This window comes from Phascolarctos cinereus, unplaced genomic scaffold, assembly GCF_003287225.1.
Source record: "Phascolarctos cinereus isolate Bilbo 61053 unplaced genomic scaffold, phaCin_HiC Scaffold_726;HRSCAF=1367, whole genome shotgun sequence".
NCBI lineage: Eukaryota > Metazoa > Chordata > Mammalia > Diprotodontia > Phascolarctidae > Phascolarctos > Phascolarctos cinereus.
The window spans coordinates 94,655,362-94,677,798 of NW_027556098.1; the positions used below are offsets into that span (position 1 = coordinate 94,655,362).

The 22,437-nt window shown below is 37.6% G+C and overlaps 1 long non-coding RNA gene across 3 annotated transcripts in view; it reads right to left on the bottom strand.

Moving 5' to 3' along the window:
• Positions 1-220: 220 nt before the first annotated feature.
• LOC110217536 (uncharacterized) overlaps positions 221-22,437 on the bottom strand; it is a 112,039-nt gene continuing 89,822 nt past the window's right edge. For all 3 annotated transcript variants that reach the window (XR_013482934.1, XR_013482933.1, XR_002327060.2), the window contains one exon: positions 221-934. This is a non-coding gene — a long non-coding RNA (uncharacterized LOC110217536). The remainder of the gene's footprint in view (positions 935-22,437) is intronic.

The window sequence follows — 22,437 nt, forward strand, 5'->3', positions numbered from 1 at the left end:
CATTATCCACTTGATTATTCCTCTATGGATTATTAGCAAATTTTTTATTGGTTATAAAGTGAGAGAAAATGATAATGTACTATTACGTAATAGTTGCTAATATAAGGCTGGAGGAAAAAAAGTATGTAACTTACCAGACAGACAAGGGAAGTCTTCCTAGAGTACCTGCATTTGAGTTGAGCTTTAAAGAATGGGTAGAGATTCAATCAACAGACCAAGAGAAGGAGAAAGTTAATTTATTTGCCCAACCACCATTTACCAAGCACCTGCTGTGTATAAAATATGGTGCCATGCTGGAGAAATACAAAGACAATTAAGACATCATTCCTGCTCCTGAATGAACTTATGGTCGAAAGCAAACCTTTTTGTGTGTCATAGAGCCCTTTGGTAATCTGGTGAAGTCTATGGATCCCTTCTTTGAATATTGTTTTTAAATGCATAGTGGAGGCAAGAAAGACAGGCTATATTCAAAGTGCAAAGAATATTTCAATTTGGCCACAGCATAGAGTATCCAGAGGTGAATAACACTGGATTTGAATTTAGTTATGGTTCCAAGTCTAGCATTCACTCATTCATTCATTTATTGCATCACACTGTATCTCTTTATTGTATGTGCCTCCTTTCCCTCCCTCTTTTTCCTTTCTCTCATTCTCCTTCCTTTTTCCCTTCCTTCCATTTTCTTCTCTTCTTTTCTTCATTCTTTTCCTTTCTTCTTCTTTTTTTCCCCAGTCTCTTTCTTTTTTCCTCTTGCCTTCTTTCTCATCTTGCCTACGTGAACCCCTGTGTCCTCATTGAACTAGAAAATCTTATAGGTCTTTTCCAGCTTAAAATCCTCTGATTCTGTGCCTCAATCTCGTCAGTGGCTGCCCTGGTTGTTATGCTGATCTTGCTGGTAATGAGGTTTTGGAGCTCTGCATCAGAAAATACATGGGATCTGTAGAGACAAAGACATCAATGGAGATAATGAAAAAGCCAAAGGCAGCCACAAATTTTCCATACTTGGAGGTAGTGCTTCTCAGTGGATCATGGCGAGAAATTTCTTACTAAGCCTTTTGAACAAGGGAAAACAAAGTGGATGCATGAAAATAAAAGCTCCTTTTTAGGGGTGAATTCGACAGCAGGAGAGTCTCATTCAATAAGGCTAAAAGGATAGATATGTTGCAAACATGATAATGATAATGCACGTTAGAAAAAAAACCCTTCGTATTCTCAAGAAGAAAGGCCTTATTTAAGTTCAAAATAACAATTATGACCTGAATATTAATGAACCACTCCTAGTCCTAAAACAACAGAATTAAGGGTGAAGCATTTGGACTATAAGCAGTTTTATGTTTCTGAGCTCAGATGATAAGAAAATCCTTATTCATTTAGCAAGAGAAAATTTAATGGATGCTAAGTAGATGTCAGCTTTACCATTTTCCCCACTCAATAAGAAAGCTCTTTCTTGACAAACAGATAGCTCCTGGAAACTTACAAATGCAGCTTAAATAGATTACAAAGTATGAATTCTCCTACCTTCTCTTCCTCTCCCCTTCCCCAAATTAGCCCCTAAGGAAAGGTAATTGCTGCAGCTTCATTTGACTCAATGATAGGTAAAGCTATTGAATTCTCCATTCTTCCTCCTGTTCATGAGTAATTTGAAGTACTTGGATTAAACAAACAAACAAACAACACATCTTGAAACTGGCTTAGGCATCTTGGTTTCTAAAGGAGAGTATGAGTTTAAAGGTGGGAAGAGTGCCTAGTTAGAGCAAAGCAGTAAAATCAGGATCAGTCAGCTTTCATACTTTTCTATTTCTAAGTCAAATCATAGGACTATAGATTTAGATGTGGAATGAATCTTAGTCATCTAGTCCAGTTGGTCCTGAGATTACGGAATCGAGTGAAGAAAAATGAAAGGAGCACCACACAGGGAGTCAAGAGATATTATTTTTTTAGAGCAGACTTTGTTAGCAATTGGCTGGGGGGATGGCTTGAAATTGTCCTCTGACTTCATCTCTCCAGTCCCAAGTTTACTCATCTGACATGACAGTATTTTTACACAGCTTGCCAGTATTTTTATACAACAGTATTTTTGTACAACGTAATGCAAGAGAAATAATTTGGGATTTGGCTTTAGAGGGACCTGGGCTCAAATCCTGCCTCTGCCATTTACAACTTGTATAATCTCAGATAGTCTTCAGTTTCCTCATCCATTTTCTAAAGTCCCTTCCAGCTCTAAATCTCTGATGCTACGATTATGGTTTAGCATCCCCTGGCCAAATGTTGATGGCTTTCTATTAATTTCCATGTATTTATTGTTGTTCAGTTGCTTTAGTTGTGTCTGACTCTTCATGACCCTATTTGGGGTTTTCTTGGCAGAGATACTGGAGTGGTTTGCCATTTCCTTCTCCAGTTCACTTTACAGAGAAGAACTGAGGCAAACAAGGTTAAGTGACTTGCCCAGGGTCACACAGCTAGGAAGTGTCTGAGGCTGGATCTGAACTAAGGAAGATGAGTCTTCCTGATGGCAGGCCCAGCACGCTACCCACTGTACCATCTAGCTGCCCCAATTTGCATTTATACATCTGTAAAACAAGGGCATTGGAATAAATTATCCCTAAGGTCTAAATGATTCTGGGTCTAACACTAATTTTAATTTAAGAGGAAATTCATTATTGCCATATTAATTTCAATAATACAGTTGACTTTGACTTCATTTAGGTATCAGTCTTCAAATCGTCAGGCTTTTTCTTTTTCTTAAGAGCACTTTCAGAAATTGTGTTTGTGTAACTTTTCTGATTATCACCGATTAGGCAGAAACATAATGAACTAGCATTATATTTTGAGGGAACAGATTGATACAACACACACAGATGTCCTTACCGCCTCCCCAACACAATGGGGTAAAATGTTTTACAGATTGGAAGCTTGGCACAAAGTATAATTCTGAAATAAAACTCCTATTGTTTTCTGTTTTTAAAGAGAATCACAACCTTGGTTATTTATTTTCTTCTAAGGGAAGAAAAAAGTGCACATCTGTTTGCAATAGTGGATTGAAATGTCTAAAAATAAATATACTTTAAAGAAAAGAAACAAAACTCAGTTGGCACTCTAAAACCCATCGACAAGAAGGGAATGTTTGTTCTAGAAACTTTAAGCCATCTTTTTTTTTAAAAGCAAATGATATAGAATTATAAAGCTCTAGTCAAGTGGTTCACCACATAAAAAAGCGTTATTTTTACTCATCTGTCTAACTAGTTTTAACAGTGTCATAATGCCTTAACATTTATGTTTTAGTTCCTTGTGGGTCCTACATCAGTTATTTATTCTAACTGGAGGCTGAAGAGTTGTGAAAATGACTCCTGGGTCATTATTTACTATAGTACACAGATTACCAGAATTTCAGAGCTGGAAGGGCTCTGGTCCAATCTATACCTAAGAAACATTCCCTGTATAATATATATATGACATAGTCATCCAGCCTTTACTTACAGACCTCCAGTGATGGGGAACCCGCTACTTTTTGAGGCAGCTCATTCCAAACTCTTCCCTATCAGGCTCCAGATTACCTTTCAGGATTTATTGCACATGACTCCCTTTCATGTACTCTGGGGTCTGGCCAAACTGTCTTTCTGTCTTCTGTTTCCATGACTTGGCATAGGAGGCTTTTATTGATGCTTGGAATGCTTTCCTCATCTTGGCTTCTAAGAATCCCTAGTTTCCTTCAATACTCAAATGCCACCTCTTGAATAAGCAATTTCCTTATTCCCTGTGCCCAGTATTAGTGTTTCCTTGAAAAAATTACCTGGCATTAACCTTGTATGTACTCTGCATTTACTTGTATGTGTATGTCATTTTGCCTGATGCAAGTAAGCTCCCTGAAATTAGAAGATGTTTCATCTTTCCATCTCTGTCAATGGTGCCTAGCTCAGCTCCTGGCACAAGTAGGCATTTAATAAATGCTTGTTGATATCCATTTTGGGATAGTTCCCTTTGAAGTTTGTCCTCAGATCACACACAAAGGTGGGGTTTAGCATTGGAGCTTGAAGACTTAAGTTTCACCTTATACACATCCATCCAAAACATGTACGAAAAAATAATTTTCCTTCTGAAGAGAAAATCTCTCTCCTGAAATATATATTCTGGATAATATTATATATGACACATTTGCTTTCCTATAGATGAAAATGCTAAAATACAAATGTTTGATGATTAAATATGCTTAAATAATAGTTAAATATAAAAGCAGGCTTTAGGAAATACTGTCATAATTGCTTTATGGGGAAGTTATCAATGAGAACAGGTAGCCCATGTAATTACCATCTTCAGAATTTCAGGATACGTGATTTAAGGATGGGATGTGCTAGTAAAAAACAGGAAATAAGAATAAAAGAAAACTTTCAATGGAACAAGAATAGAAAAATAAGTTAGCTCACATTTATGGGGTGCTTTGAGTTTTGCAAAGCATTTTATATGTATTGTCTTATTTAGGAGACAGTTTTAGAGGATGATTATCCATAACCCCAAAGAGAAAAAAATTTCTATTCACTGACCAAGTCAGCTCAGCTGGAAAGTTCTTTAACGTAAGAAGCAACCAGTAAAGGGGAATTTGTAGAAGTAACAAGAAAGTACCCAGGAAACAGAGTGACTATTTCCAATAATAGGATCATAGCATTTAGACCCAGAATGGACCTTACAACTCTGTATTCATTTCAGTTCTCTGGGCTTCAGTTTCTTTATCTCTACATGGAAGAAGTGGATGGCATAATCTTTGAGGTCCCTTCAAGTTCTACATCCTATCACCGTACTTGGCAAGAACTGTAAAAAGGCAGATCATTATTTGTATGAAGCTGTGTCTGGCTGAGTTAGAAAACATGTCGGAACACCTAATATACTTTGTAACCAGAGATTTCCTCATACTTTAGTAGAATGCTTTTTTTTTTCCTCTATGAATGACTGGCAGGACATTTGTTGGGCTAAGGAAGTTTCTGTTGAACAAACATTTGATACATTACACATTTTACTGTGCGCAAGAAATGGTGCTAGGCCTTTGAGCTCTAAAACTGAATGCTCCAGGCAGTAGGCAGTGCAATGGATAAAGTTCTGGACTTGGACCCATAGAAGACCTCAATTCAAACCATCATGCAGATATTTACTGTGTGACCGTGGGTAAGTCACTTGATCTCTCATAAACTCAGTTTCTTCATCCGTAAAATCAGGATAGTAGTAGTATGTGTTTTACAGGGTTGTTGTGAGGATCAAATGAGATGATATAGGTAAAGTGATTTTCAATATATAAATGCAATTTATTATTATTATCATTACTATTAATTATATTATCTATTCTGTGAACTACCATAAGACAGGTTGAAAGTTCAAATATCCAATTTCCCAGCTTCTTTGAGTACCATCACAGTTCTATTGTCACCTTATAGGAGACCACATTTTCTTATGTTTGCTTCTTCTTTTAAGCAAAAAAACCAAAAAACCCAGAAACAAAAACCAGGGTGTCCAGTTTCTCATTTGGTTATTGATCATTAGCTGTCTCAAGGCTTAACTTTTTCCAAGCCTAGAAATTACATGGCAGGAAGAGAAGCTCCACTAGTGTGAGTCTGTACAATTTGTATTTGTTTGAATGTCATTCTAACACACACCATCTGCCACAAGTCAATGAAACCACAGGGTGCATTGCCCTAGAGTGCACTAAATACTCGACTAGAGGCACATAAGGAAACATCCATGAAGGCACATTTGTGCCCCTGAGTAATGAGAGAACAAGAAAAGGAGGCAGAAACACAGAGAGTGGTAAATTTCAGAAGTGGAAACACTTGGCTGAGATGGTAAGGATTTTCAGAGCACTTCTTGGATGAGCTGTATAACGTCACCAGTTTTTAGAATACTTCCTGAAAAATTAAAATGAGAATTTAGCGGGGTGACATAGTTTCAGAGTGGATTGGTGAGCACTCCAGTGGAAAGGGCACTGGTTTTGGAATCCTAGGACCTGTGTGCAAGCCCTTTTTCTTTTATTTAGTATTCATAAGACCTTGCTGTAAGTCATTTAACCTTATTAGGCCTCAGTATACTAATCTGTTAAATGAAAGAGTTAGACTAGATGACCTCTAAGGTTCATTTCATATCTAAATTTATAATCTTATGATCCTACTTCGAAATATGGAAGTATGAAAATTGCCTGACCCAGAACTATGTTGCTTTGCTCTAACCGGGCATTCTTATTTCTTTTCAGGCCCCACAAAAATCGCTCTCCTTTAGTAACCAAGGAGCCTTAGCCAATTCTGAGGGGTTTTTTTTAAGTCCAAACACTTCAAGTTGCACAAGTATAAGAAAAAGCATTTGAAAAATTCAAGCAGGAGAAATGTCTTTTGTTTGCTCCCCAAACTTTGATGACTCAGGCAGAATTTTATACCCAAAAGAAGAGGGAAAAAAAAGACCATGTTTGGGTTTTCTATAAACAAATAATTTTTCTCCCTAATGTCTCAGGTGCTTGTTAATAAAGACTGTAGTAAAAGTTCCTCTTCAGAATTTACTGTAAAAGGGTGGCATTAATTCTGATATGTGGGGTAGAAGTGGTGGTTATGATTTTTTCATGGTTCTTTTTTTTAATTGTTAGGACTTCCAGGAAATGTCAGACATTTAGCCCTCTCTCTTTCAAAATCTTATTAAATAGTCCAAAGAGGGTATTTTCCTCCCCCTCCTTTTTCTAACTAGTCATCTGCTTAAAATGTTGTGAAACTTACTCATAGCTTCCTGGAAAGTTTTTCCTCTTTCCCAGATATGGACAAAAATGCTCAGGAAGTGCTAACTGTGGCCCACCTTGCCCCAACAGTACCATGTTTTTTTCTGTTCCTGTCATACAAACTCAAAAAGACAGATTTAACCATTTCAAATCTAACACTCAAAATCAGACTGGTCAGGTTTATATATAGGGTACATCTATGAAAAATTGCTGCGCAGTATGTAGGGTATTGTTTCTTAAAGGAACACTTTAATTTGGATTTTCTGGGGGAGAAAATGCTTTAATCACTGATAATGAGTAGGAGGACCAGGTTTATCCCAATAATCCTGGATGGTAGTATTGTCTACAAAGAAATAAATTGTGTGACTTATGCAGCTTTACTAGTATGAGAAACTTGCCTCTAATTTAGTATCAATGCACACAGTGGGGGATTATCTAACTCCCAAGTAATTTTTTTTTCTAGAAGAACTAAACTAAGACTTACTTATTCCTACTATAGTACTCTCATTGCCAAGAAAAATATTCAAGTGCTGTAGTATGCTCAGAACTTGGATGGGGGTCACATGGTGATTAGATTGTAAATGTCTTTATGGCAGGGACTAGATCCAAGATGTGATACCAGACGCTTTGGTTCCAAAGGAAAAGGAGCTGAACAAAGGAGAAAAGGAAGCTTGTTTCTCTGTCTGACTTCACCTGACTTGCAATGTGACTGGAACCTCAAAAATATTCTCTGTATTTTTATTAGCTAGCGCGTGGGAGGGGGGGAAACCTAAGAATGTGATGAAGTCAACCCAATCTAATATTTCACAGACAGTGTGGTTAATTACATATCATATGTATAAACAATTCAAGAAGAAAAAAAAATTTTTTAAATAACAAGTGGTCCTTTACAATTTCAAATGTCATATTTTATGATTGGTATTTCAACACATTATTTCAGGCCTTCAAATATTAAAAAAAAACCTTGCCTTTTAAATGAAATTGAAAATTTTTGCATAATTATTATAGTTAAGATTTTATTACTTTTTACAAAATAATTATAACTTTTCAGAAAAGGTTTCTTTTTATATACCTCAAGGACTATATAATAACACAGATGTTTCAGCACTGTTTAAATTTTGAGATGGAAAAAGAAGGCCTGGGAAGGGAAATAAAGAACAATAAAAGGCAATAGCTAAGTGTTTAAAATGTTAGTTTCATCTGTCCAAGGCTTCAAAAGACTTTAAAGCCTATTGGGTGTGTATATGTATGTATGTGTATATCTAGGTATTAAAAAAATGGAAATATCTGCTATGTAAAAGTAATGCCTAAAACATCTTAAACATCAAATTACAGTTTTCTTATGATAAAAACCATTTTTTTTCTCGTCATGAAAAAGAAACATGAAACTTCTGTTTTGCTTTTCTCCCTGAACGTTATAAATGTGGTGATTTTTTTTTACAGTGTTAGTCATCCTTAGGGTCATGCACAACCTTCACATGAGGCACAGCCCAGAAGGAAAACATTAACTAGTTTAGTGTTGTTGGGTTTTTTTTAAACCTAGAGAAAATGGGCCGTATTCTTTATAGTATACATAATAGGAGGCAAGTGAATTTAAAGCAAGTTTTAAAGTATTAAAGTATTTCTTAACCCTTAGGTGATCTAAATGTGAATCCAAGCTTTATAAAACACTTGCTTTAGCTTTTAACAAATATCTCACTTGATGGTATGGGTACCTTCTTCCTCCTCTCTCCCATAATTCTCTGTCACTAAGCAGTGATACGCTACTAAAAATCTTGGCTTGTGAATTCTGCAAGCAGTTTCAATAAGTAAAAGATTTTCCCCCTTCAAGCAATCAACAAATGTTATTAAGAATCTACCAAGGTATCGTTCCAAATGCTGGACATACCAAAGTGAACTAGTCTGCCTCCAAGGAGCTCTTCAAATATAACTGTTAGGAAAGTACAGATGTCATTTGTGTTCTAATGCCCATATTCTGCCACTCAGTAACTGTGAGACCTTTCTGAGTCTCAGTTTCCTCCTCTGTAAAATGAAACCACTTCAGCTATAGAGGTTTTAGCTAAGGTTGTAACTAAGTTACAAAATGTGAAAGGATGTTAGAATCTTGGCATTTTTGAGATGGAAAAGACCTTAGAAATAATCTAATCCAAACCCATTATTTTTAGATGAAGAAACTGAGGCTCAGAGAGGTCTAGGTCATGTGGATAATAAAGTGACAAGATTAGGACTAAATCCCAGTTCTGATTCCAAAGTCAAAATCTTTTCTACAGATATTTATGCATGGTAGGGGTTATCAACAGTATCTGTATGTATGCATATGTATATCTCTGTCTCTAGATAGAGATACACACATATACATATACATATTCATATACATATACATACACATACACATATACATATACATATACATATACATATACATATACACACTATACATAGATGCACACACATATACACATGCACACATATACTAGATGATCCAATGGATAGAGCACCAGGCCTGAAGTCAGGAAGACTCATCTTTCTGAGTTCAAATCTGTCCTCAGACACTTAGCGGCTGTGTGACCCTGGGCAAATTAATTAACCTTATTTGCCTCAGTTTCCTCATCTCTAAAATGTGCTGTAGAAGGAATGGGAAACCACTAGAGTAGCTTTGCCAAGAAAACCCCAAATGAACTCAAAGACTCAGACAAGTGAAATGAATGAAAAACAACACATACATATATGTACATATATATGCTATACATACTACATCTATCTATATACATATAATATATATAAATCTAGATCTAGATATATAGACATATTACTTGCTAGCTTTTGGCTGGGGATCACTGATGTGGGAGGCAGTACCTTGAGCTGGGAGTTGAGAGATCTTGATACCATATTGAATTTATCATGTGGCCCATAGCAGATCAATTAGCCTCCTGGTCAGTTTCGTCATACACAAAACCAAAATTCTAATGCCTGCTAAGAGCCTTACAGCATAAATAAGACAGTTAAAAAACCAAACCAAACCAAAACAAAACTTTGAACACCTCAGCCAGAAAGATGCTCTGTTAGAGAAATCTTGCATGCAGGGAGTTTCGAGATGACTGGGGAGAACTGGAGAATTTCATCAGCCATGTCTCCCAGTGAACAGATTCTATTTTTATTTTCTGGAGAACATGATAAGATTTAACAATAGGCTTGGAACAGACTGTTCCTAGGGAGAAAAATGACTATTTAGCATTCTAAACAGCTTCTTCTGGACCCACTAATGATAAGCAAATGTTATTTTAGGAGAGGACAGCAGAGAACCTAAAAGAGCAAGTGGCAAAATGTTGAACTTTGTAGAATAATCAAGATGTTTCTAGTAGGGGATGCAGAGTACTGAGGCTCAGGCATGAAACTTGAAATTCTTTACTTTTAATTTGCCCCTCTTTCTCTCTCTCTCTCTCTCTCTCTCTCTCTCTCTCTCTCTCTCTCTCTCTCTCTCTCTCTCTCTCTCTCTCTCTCCATGTATATACATACACACACACATATTCCCTCCAGTAGGATATAAGCTTCTTGTGCAAAGTAAGTTTCATTTTCATCATTTAATCAGCATTTATTAAGCACCTACTATGTGGCAAATGCTGAGGACACAAGTACAAAGTTAAATGACTCTTACTGTAGAGAATCTTGTATGCATTTTTGTATCCTCAGCACCTAGCATTGTGCTTTCCTTACAATAGGCACTTAATAAATGCATAGTCAGCTAGGTGGTTCATTGGGTAGAGTTCTAGGCCTGGAATCAGGAAGACCTGAGTTCAAATTCAGCCTCAGGCACTTACTAGCTATATGACCCTGGGCAAGTCATTTAACACTGTTTGCCTCAGTTTCCTCATCTTTAAAATGAACTGGAGAAGAAAATGGTAAACCACTCCAGTATCTTTGCCAAGAAAATCCCAAATGGGTTCATGAAGAGTCAGACACAACTGAACAACAATAACAATAAATACATGCTGAATTGCATAATTTGACGGGGCAAGAGGTATAGCTATATTCAACAGCAGAAGGACAAGTAAAATGGTGTAAGCACTTCCAAGTCAACCTCCTTGAGACTATTTTTTCAGTTTTATAATCAATACATCAATAAACATTTATCAAGCTTCTATTATAAGCACTGGGGATACAAAGAAAGACAAAAGATAGTCCTTACAATCTAATGGGAGAGACAACATGCAAATATATATAAAATAAGCTATATGCAGGATATAATTAAAAGAGAAAAAAGCACTGGAATTAAGAGGGTTAGGGAAGGCTCCTCTATGATATGATAAATACTTAGCAAATTGTGACAACCCTGAAGTGTAGGTGAAATTGTTATCGCCATTTTACAGAGGAGGAAACTGAGGCTGAGGGGTTGCCTGAAATCTATAGCTTGTAAATATCTGAGGTAGGATTTGCATTCAGGTCTTCTTGACTCTAAGTCCAACCCTCTTAACCACCCTGCCACCTAGGTGCCTTAACATACTGATGATGTGACTGTGGGAAGATCACTTTACCACTCAGTAGCTCTCAGCTCAATTTTATTGAGCTGTTCTTCAAAGAAGAAGGAAGTTATTTTCTCACCATGCAGTTCTATATATTTTGGCAGGTAGATGGATTAGGGATATAAAACAAGGAAACATAGGACATTACAGCAATCCAGGCTTGAAATCATGAGAGCCTTGAAAGCTGAACTCACATAGGGGTCTCCAATCTTTGACCTGGGTTACAGATTAAACATATTTTGGACACAGATGCTGCTTTCTAAAGAAATATATGCAACCACTCTTTGCTATAGCTTAAAGTGTCTCTATACTGAGACCAATCTAATGCCTCTTTGTACTTGGGTCTCTTGTATTTTGTTACAATTCAACATAAAAGCACATCACAAAATTGGTTGGGCACCATCTTTCCCTCAGGAGCTAGTTTTACTGGATGGTCATTTGCTTTAGAATACCTCAATGAAGTCATAAATTAAACAATGTTTGTTTATTATTTTCAATACTTTGTTTCTAAAATAGTAATTCCACCAGTGTTTCTTATAATTCCACCCATATTTATTAAGTGCCCACTATTCTCAAGGCACTATTCTAAGTTTTGAAGATGCAGGGATGAAAAATCAGGCAGTCTCTGTCTTTTGTTTTTATGGTAGAGGTGGTGGTGGTGATGGTGGATGATTGAATAAGACATGTAAAGAAATAAATATGAAATTAGACAGAATATTCTGAGTGCAAATTAGAGGCCCAAGTAAAATTTTCAGTCAATCAATAAATATTTCTTAAGTACCTACTATGTGTCAGGCACTGTACTAAGTGCTGGGGATACTAAAAGGAGCAAAAGACAGTGTCTGCCCTCAAGGAACTTCCAGTCTAATGAGGGAGAAAACATGAAAATAGCTAAGCACAAAAAAAGCTATGTATAGGATAAACTGTACATAATCAATAGAAGGAATTTACTAGCATTTGGGGGATCAGGAAAGGCTTCTCATAGAAGATTGGATTTCACCTGGGATTTGAAGGAAGCCAGGAGGCAGAGATGAGTAAGAAGAATATTCCATATATGGGGAACAACCCAGAAAATGCCCAAAGTGTGAAAATGGAGTGTGTTGTTCAAGGAATAAGGAGACCACTGTGATTGAATCACAGAGTAAGGCGGAGTGGAGTAAAGTGCAAGAAGACTAAAAAGGTAGGAAGGGGCCAGGTTGTGAAGGATTTTGAATACCAATCAAAGCATTTTATATTTGATCCTAGAGGTGATAGGGAACCACTGAAGTTTATTGAATAGGTGAGTGACATAATCACTTCTGCACTTTAGGAAGATTAATTTGACAGCTTAATGGAAGGTGGGGAGAATTGAGGGCAGGAAGACCAGCAAGCCAACTATTGCAATATCCAGGTATGAAATGATAAGGGCTTTGCATTGGAATGTTGGCAGTATCAGCAGAAAGAAGGGAGCATATAGGAAAGATGTCACGAAGATTAAAATCAATGGTATTTGACAACAGATTGGGTATAGGATGGGGATAGAGAAGAAGGAGTCAAGGATGACACATAGTTTGCTGATCCTGGGTAACTGGGATGATGGTGGTACCCTCAACAGTAATAGGGAAATTCAGAAGGAAGGATAGTTCAAGAGGAAAGATGCTGAGTTCAGTTTTGGGCATTCTAAGTTGAAGATGTGAATGGAACATTCAGTTGGAGATATCTAATAAGTAGTTGAAGATACAATCTAGAGTTTAGGAGAGAGGTTGGGGCTGGATAAATAGATCTAAGAATTCTCACCACAGAGATGATTGAAATCACGGGACCTGATGAGATCACCAAGTGAAATAGTATAGAGCAGGAAGGGAAGAACCTTCAGGGGATACTAAGTTCGTATGACCTGGATGAAGATCCAGAAAAAATGATTGAGAAAGAGTGGTCAGAAGATAGGAGAACTAGGATACAGTAGTGAAATGGAAACCTAGAGAGAATAGGGTTTCAAGGAAAAGGAAATGTTTGACAGTGTCAAAGGCTGTAGAAAGGTCAAGAAAGAGGCGGATTGAAAAAAGTCCATTGGATTTGGCAATTAAGAGATCACTGGTAACTTTGGAAAGAGTAGTTCCAATTGAGCAATGATGTCAGAAGCCATCTGTAGAATTAAAAATAGAGTGATAGGAAAGAAAATAGAGGCAATTGTAGAAAGCCTTTTCAAGGAGTTTAGCTACAACAGAGAGATGGTTTATATGACAATAGCTTGAGGGGATGGATGGATCAAATAAGGTTTTTTTGATGATAAAAAAGACATGGGCATGTTTGTGGGTGGTAACAATAAAGCCAATAGACAAGGAGAAATTGAAATGAGAGAGTGAAGATTATGGAAGGGGAAATCTGCTGAGAAAGACTGGATAGAATAAAAACACTTGTGCATATAGAGGGGTTTGCCATGAGAAGAGACACTTCTTCAGATGAGACAGGAATAAAGGAGGAGCTAGTGCCAGAAGGCAGCTGAGTGATGTGAGATGTGAAGAAGAAAAGAAGAGAGAGATCTTGGTGATTAGTCACATGTTTATTTGTTGTTGTTGCTGTTTTTGTTTTGTAAAATGTGAGGCAAGGTTCTTAGCAAAGAGAATGGGGGAGGGAGAGCCATGAGAGGGTTAAGGAGGGATGAAAAGGTTTGAAAGAGTCACTGTGGTGAGATGGTAGTTCATTAGGGAGGCATAAAAAGATTACCTACAGTAGTGAGGGCCCAGTTAAGTTAATATAACATAAAGTTTTAGTGGACTCAGTTTGCCTGGTTTTGTGATTTTCTTCAGCTTTGTTTAGTATAATGTGTAGGAGTGAAGGTAGGAGTGAGTGATAGAAGGTTGAGACTTGTCATGATAAAGAGCAAAGGAATCTAAAGAAGGGGACAGTGTAGAGTTGAACTGGTTCATCAATGGTTTGAGAAAGGAAGGGAGGAGACTACAGTTAGTGCAGAGGCAATGGCTTAGGAGGGAATTTAGGATTAAAGGTCAGGTTAAGAACAAAGAACAGAATTTGGGTTTGTAAGGCAGAGAAAAAGGTGGAATGACAATAGATTTTGATCAGATAAGAGAATTTCAGAAATCACGAACAAGGAAGGGGTTCATTTATGGATAATGGTAAGATCAAGGATGTGACCATCTTTGTATGTGGCTGAGGTGAGGTAGAGGGATAGGTTACGTGAAATGAATTAAGTTGAGGAACTCTGAGATTAGATTATTCAAGAGTGTCAATATATATATGTTGAAATCTCCTGTGATGAGCTCAGGAATAGAAGAGGAGAGGACTGTGAGGTGGGCATTGAATTTACTGAGTAAGCAAAGGGAATATCATGGAGCTTGGTAGCAATAACTACTAGAATTTTCATTGGGTGGGAGATATAGATTGTTGTTGTTGTTCAGTCATTTTTTCAGTCATGTACAACTCTTTGCGACCCCATTTAATATATATAATATATATATGTATATACACACATATAATATATGTATGCATGTATATGTATATTTGGCCAAGGTACTGGAGTGGCTTGCCACTTCCTTCTCCAGCTCATTTTACAGATGAGGTTAAGTGGTTTGCCTTAACAGGGTTAAGTGGCTTGCCCAGAGTCCCACAGCCAGAAAGTGTCTGAGGCCAGATTGGAACTCAGGAAGAGTCTTCCTGATGTCAGGCCTGGTACTCTCTCTGCCCCCTAGCTGCCCCTCACATATGGATTGAATGAGATTCAAAAGGAGAGAAGTTATTGAGTAACGGTGACAAACGGAATGCCTAGCAATGCCAAGGGGAGCAAGGGGTATTTTGACTTCCCCTTGACCAGTGAGTCATAGGATAAGGAGAGAAACTATAGCCAGTGTTGGAAAGGGAGGCCAGGAAAGCTGTGTCATCAGGAGGGACCCAAGTCTCAGTGAAAACCAGAATATTGAAGAAGTGAAAAAGGAAAAGATTTAAGATGAAAGTAAGACTGGGTGGCTTTAAAGTGGGAAATTGAGTGGGAGTTGTATTGAGGGGAATGAGAATAAGGGATGGGGCAGTGAGGGACCAAAAATGGGGTTTGAATGGTGACAGCAGGGGATTCCTAATAGCTGGCATGGGGAGGGTATGACCAGAGATGAGTTAATCACTGAGGAGTGAGCTCAAACAGGTTTTCTTTGTCCATAGGGGTTTGGTCTCAGGGGAGGGTCCTTCCAGTGTCTTAAGCAATTTAAGTGAGGCAGCAAGTGCTGGGAACTTAAGCAATGGTCTAATTTCCCTTCCCCTGAAATAGGAGCCCAAGCTGCAGATTTGATTGAATGACCTTTCTCTTCCCTTTCAGGGAAGAGTCTGATCCTTGACATAATGGTTTCTTCTCTTTCAGTAGGAGATGGGAACTTTGTCACAATAGAATATTTTCTCTCCTTGCCCAAAGGCAGGAGACTGGTGTACGACAGAATGACACTTCTCGTCTTCTCTATGAAAAACTTGAGGAAGGAGAGATCACTTTAATTTGGGGAGAAGAGTGCCAGACTCCTTGGGTAGGGAGTGGTGAAGGATGAGGTAGCTCCTGAGTAAGTAGATCCTTGAAGGAAGAGGTTATAGCAGGTAAAGGTGGGAAGGAAAAGAGTACATTCCAAGGAAGGAGACTGATGAGGAAAGAAGATATAGGAGAGGGAGGGAAGGGCAGAAACAGATGCTAGTCTACCCATTTGTTCATTTTCTGATATTTATTCACACACATATATCTTTTGCATCCCCATGTTTGCCAAGATCTATGATTTCATTAGGTATAAGAGCTTTCTGGTGAGAAAATTCCCCCCACTAATGTAGATGGGCAACATTCTTCAACTTAAAACTTAATTGGTTGTCTGGAGGCACTGGCAGATTAAATGACCTGCCCAGGGTCACATGGTCAATATGTCACAGGTAGGATTTGAACCCAGGTCTTCTTGACTCGACCCTCACTACTAGCTCACTACCCACTATGTCATGCTGGCTCTCTTGTTTGAATAGTGATAGGAAATATTATAGCCTCCTGGACTAGAATGAGAGAAAAGTTTAAATCTAGAATTCTCAATAGGCAAAGAGTGAATACTAGAGAGTTTTCAAAAGAATAGAATCAATGCAGAGCAGAGAAGCTGGATATATGAGAACATGGAAATGAAAGTAGGCAGCAAGAATCAATCAAACCTGATGAAGAATGTAGGTATTTTAAACATATTACAAAATCAGTAAATGTACTAGCCTAGAGAGTCTCTCCATTTTGGAAAGAACTTGACTCAATGCTGCATAAATAATACTCATGATATGATAATGCAGATTGGTTTGGGAAGAACATATAGCATCAGAAACGCAAATGAAACATCAGAAGCTAAGACGTAAGGCAATAAAATGATACCAGAAGGTTAGTGGGAGAATCAGGTACTCTACTCTTGTAGCTTGAGGCTGAAGGGATGGGAGCTAGGTTTTGTTTAATATCTTGACAAGTAAGACTCATAAAGGAATATTAAGAAGAATCAGAGGATGGCCTAAAGCTCAAAATCAGAAACAGAGAATTAGAGATGGACATGAAATGAAGAAAGGCAGAGGCTTAGGACGGTGTCTGGCTCATAGTAGGCACTTCATAAACGTTTGTTGGTTGATTGATCACATGTTCACAATGCAGTTTTGCTCATTCATACTTAACATAGCATTTGGATAATTCTGACAGGTACTGGGCTCAAGCTGACCTTTGTTCCATAGACTATAAAAATGGTTATATAACAAGGTAACAAAAGCAAAATAATTGTGTAAAATGTCAAGAGAATAATGATCTCCTTAAAAGAACACACTTTTCTGATATTTTAAAATTATTCTTTGTAGAGGGCCGGTTTTGGGGAGTTGGAGGGCTTAGGCCAGCCTGGGTCTTACCTGTAGTTTGTACTAAGCCTGACAGCTGTGAAACTCAGGATGTTGGCTCACCACCCCCTATTCTGTCTCTTGAGAACAGGATGCAGGAAGGGAGGAAATGGATGGGGTACAGGACAGGACACAGGAAAGAAAGTAACAGACAAGGTACAAGGAAGTAAGGAAATCACTTAATTAGATTTGTACTTTTCATGAATAATAATGTTACTATTGCTTGATCCAGTACTATATAATCCTGAGCCCTCAGATCAATAAACAGAGTTTGTTCTTCACTGCTCTCACCTGGCCCGTGATTCTTTCTCTCTTCACACCTTGTCGGCATCAGACCACAGCTGGGGACACAGGCGCTCCTGGCAATTCTTTATTATATTTTTATTGTAATTATAAAATAAACAGAAAACTGTTTTCTGTTATGATGTGTACATTATAAATCACTCATATTCCTTTGAGTGACTTGCTCAGGGTCACACAGCTAGTAAGTATCTGTGGCTGGATTTGAACTCAAGAAGATCAATCTTTTGCACTACAGGCCCTTTGCCTATCCACTGGGCCACATAACTGTCCTGGACAACATTTAGCTATATAAATTTAGATCGTGACAGGAAAAGGGGTCTAGACTTGTGATTTTATTGGGAGAGGAAAATCCTGGGTAAGGAAACCCCATCTAGCGATGTTGATCATCACCTTTTCTGCAACTGAAAGTCTTAGAGAGTTGGCCAGAGTCCTAAGAGGTTAAGTGACTCACCCAGGGTCACATAGGCCATATGTATCAGAGGTGAGATTTTACCTACTATGCCACACTGCCTCTACGTAGAGATAGCAGGAAACAAAAACATTATCTACTCCAATCTCCACATCTTTTCAAAAAATTTAATTAATTACGAACTTCAGAAAGAAAATAAGCATTTTCATAACATAGTAGAATAGAAAAAAGATAATTATATATGAAATTGCAAGTCTATTACGTACAGCTTGCTATTCCTTTTAAATATATAATGAAATTATCATGTAACTTTCTTTTTTATTTTTCCTTTTTTCTTTTCCCTCTCCACTCCTGTTCTAGAGGTGGCTACATTAGGCACAAATATGTATGTGTGTGAATGTGAATGTGAGTGTGTGTGTGTGTGTGTGTGTGTGTGTGTGTTAAGTGTGTGTGTGTTTGTAAAATCATTCTATACATACTTCTATTTATTAGTTCTTTCTCTGGATGCATATAGCTACTTCATTCTTATATTCTTTGTAGTTAATTAGGGTATTTATAATAGTCAAAATGACATATTCACTCAAAGTTGTTCTTAAAATAATATTGTTGTTACTGTAGACAGTGTTCTCTTGGTTCTGTCCATTTGATTCTTCATTATTTTGTGCAAGTCTATCCATGTCTTCCTAAGATCATTGGGCTCATCATTTCCCATAGCATGATAGCATTCTATCATGAGGAAACTGGGCTCAGAGATGTTAAATGTCTTGGCCAACATCACCAAATGACTCAGTTGGAGAGAGATTAGACTAGAACCTTAGTCTCCTGTCTCTCTATTCAGGATTGCCTTTGCTATATTGCATTGCCTTGAGAATGATAGAACTGTGTTTCTTTAAAGTTCTCCATTTCAAATATTGCTTTGCCATAAAAAGTGACAAGTGTGAAGGATTTAGAGATGCAGGGAAATATCCTGTGAAATGATGAAGAGTGAAGAAAAGAGTTACAAAGAAAAAAAACACACAATGAATACAATGATACAAATGGAACCTACCAGGAGAGGCTACCAAACTTTGATTAATTACAAGGGTCAGGGTGAATACTATGTTGTCAAAATTAAAGGACTGTCTGGTTTTTTTCTGTTTCCTTTCTGTTAATACACAATGGACTTTTTCTGAAATATACCTTGCAAGAGGGTTTATTTGGGTCATAGGCTCATAAACCTAGAAATTGGAAGAGACCTCAAAGATACCTACTCAAACTCAGAAGCCATCTAGGCCAATTCCTTGATTTTACAGATGAGAAAACTGAGTCCCAGAAAGATGGAATAAATTGCTCCAACTCACATCATTAGTAAAAATTAGAGGTAAGATTTGAACCCAGGTCCTTTGTGTTCCAGACTTTACAGCCATTAGTCTTTGTGTTGGTGTTTGATGGGAAGGGTCTGTTGTAGCAAAACCTGCAGTGAGCTGGAGTTAGCTGGGACCAGGCTGATTGCTAAATTTTCAGTGTGAGCATTTACACTTTGAAAATCAGCAACTTCTGCAAATCAGGGCTTGAGTGATTGTTTTGTTGATTGTATAAACTTAAGAAACTGATGGAGAAAATATTAATAATATAGAATAAAGGTAAAAGCATGTCCTTTTCTGAAAGCCAATTGTTAAACATTTGCCAGCACACTCCCTGGAAAATAAATCGATAAATTTAAGGTAAATGGTTTTATGTAATTAAGAATATTGTTAACTAGTGGACTGGAAAAATATTTTATGAGGTCAGTGGGTTGTGAGAACAGAGGAAGCCTGGGTACTAACTTGTGGCAGTGAACTCTAATTTCAATTATTCAGTGAAATGGATATTGTTAGAATTTGCAGTCACTTAACTGTTCTTTCATTGGGAGAAGGAGGAGGAGGAGGAGGAGGAGAAGAAGAGAAGAAGAAGAAGAAGAAGAAGAAGAAGAAGAAGAAGAAGAAGAAGAAGAAGAAGAAGAAGAAGAAGAAGGAGAAGGAGAAGGAGAAGGAGAAGGAGAAGGAGAAGGAGAAGGAGAAGGAGAAGAAGGAGAAGGAGAAGGACAAGGAGAAGGAGAAGGAGAAGGAGGAGGAGAAGAAGGAGGAGGAGGAGGAGGCGGAAGGGGGAGGAGGGAGGAGGAGGAGGAGGAAAGAAGAAAAAGGGAATAGAAAAAAGGAGAGAGAAAAGGAGCGAGAGAGAGAAAGAGAAAAAGGAAGGATAAAAAAGAGAAAAGGAGAGAGATGAGGAGGAGAGAGATGGAGAAAGAGGAGGAGGAAGGGAGGGAGAGCAAAAGGGAAAAGAGGGGAAGGGAGGGCAGGGGAGGGAAAGGAGCAGGAAATAGGGAGAAGGACAGATAGAGTGTGCTAGAGTTGAAATTTGATACATCCATAAGCTTTGAAAATCTAGGTTTATATAATCTGGGAACCATAGGGGCACTGGGCTATGTTCTGAATAATAAATGCCACTAACTAGAAAGTCACTTAACCTCTCTATGCAGCATCTACTTCATGGTTTTTTTTTTGGCTAGGCAATGGGGTTAAGTGACTTGCCCAGGGTCACACAGCTAGTGTTATGTGTCTGAGGCTGGATTTGAACTCAGTCATCCTGACTTCAAGGCCAGTGCTCTATCCACTGCACCACTGAGCTGCCCTTAGCTACTTCATTTGAAGATGGAAATATTAATACCTGCCTTAGCTATCCTCTCAGTGTTATCATAAGGATAAAATGAGATAGTAAATTAAACTGCTTTTGAAAAAAAAATTGATATCTTTTGTTCATTTATATATATATATATATATATACACACATATACATACACACACACACACACACACACATATATATCTCCAAAAGCATTTCTGTTCTATCCCCTGCCGTAGTACCATGCAAAGAATAAAAAGGAGAGGGGGAAAAAACAGTTCAACAACGCTAAGTAACATATCAACCAACACTGACAGTTAATATAATGTTCCATGCCCATAGTACTCTACCCCTGAAAAAAAAAAAGAGAGCAATACCTTTCCTCATTTTCCTTTGGGGTAAAGCTTGGTTATTATAATTATACAGCATTGTTTTGTTACTATTTCCATCTAATTGTAGTTATCCTATGTATTGTTTTCCTGTTTCTGCTTACTTTACTTGGCATCAGTTCGAATGTCTTCCATGTTTTTCCTGTATTCCTCCTATTCCCTGTTCCTCACTGTTATCATTGATGTCCCACAATGTGTTTAGCCACTCCCTAGTTGATAGGCATCACATGTGGTTACAGCTCTTCGCCACTACAAAAAGTGCTACTATCAATATTTTGGGTTTATTTGGAACTTTTCTTTGTACTCTTGACCTTCTTGGGGTATTTGCCTAGCAATGGGTTCTCTAACTTTTTAAATAGATATAACTATAAAGATGTGTTGTGACATAAGCATCTTTGGGTTTTCTTGTATCTTTTGTATTCTACTGTTTTTCAAAACATTATTTCAATTACTTCTTTTCTTTAGACCTATTAGTTAATAATTTTATCTCTTAAATTAATTATTATTCCTCAGAGGCAGAAGATGTATAAGGACTAGAGCTAGGGGGAGGGTGCAGATCACCTACTTCTAACTTTTCCCCACCTTCCCCTACTGAGAACCCTTATATCTGAAGGAATTTAATTGACTCACCCAAAATGACATAAATAGGTAGTTAGGGAGGGGTTCTTACTAGAACCCAGGTTTCCTAATTTATAATTCAATGCTGTTTCTGCTACACCATCCTATTTCTCCCTTCAGGCTGCATATGCCTGAGGCAGGCTGCCCAAATGTACTGTAGTTTCATTCACTGGCATTCAGAAATATTGCATTCAAGACTGGACACCTTATTATCCAAGGGTGGGTGGTGAGGAGCCAACACACAGGACATTCTGGAAGGAGTTCAAAGGAGAGTGACAAGAATAATTAAGGGGCAGAAGGAGATGATTTATGAGGAGAGGGCAAAAGCATTTGATAATGCACAGTGTAGTTTGGTTAAATGATGACTGACCAGGAACGTTGACAAAAAGTTGATAGGTATAAATGCCAACAAGAAAGGAAAATTATTCATCATGGCATGTGTGGAAGTATAGTAGTGCATTTCTAACTTAGAAACACTCCCCAAATACTGGCATCCTTACAAAGGTTTTACAATACAGCAGTTTCCTAATAGGAAATAGGAAATATTGTTGATGAATGTTCCCTAGTCAATTAATTGGCATATTAAGAAATATTGAAATTGAATATTTTCATAGTCAAAATGGCAAAGTGAGGAGAGCCATAATGCATTTTCTGATATCCATACATAAAATAGTATATTAGGAAATACCGAAATTGAATATTTTCATTGCCAGAAAGTACAAAGGAGGGAGGGGAAGAGTGCATTTTCTGATATCCATACATCAAACAGTATTATAAGAAATACTGAAATTGGACATTTTAATTGCCAAAAGGGACAAAGGGGCCAGGTGATGACACACTTTCTGGTATCCATGCATTAATTTCATTGTATTTGTTTCAGGGGCTGCTGTTGTAAATTGTGATAATTCACAGTGAGGGGGCTCATGGATGGGATAGATTTTACAGTATATCTTAGGA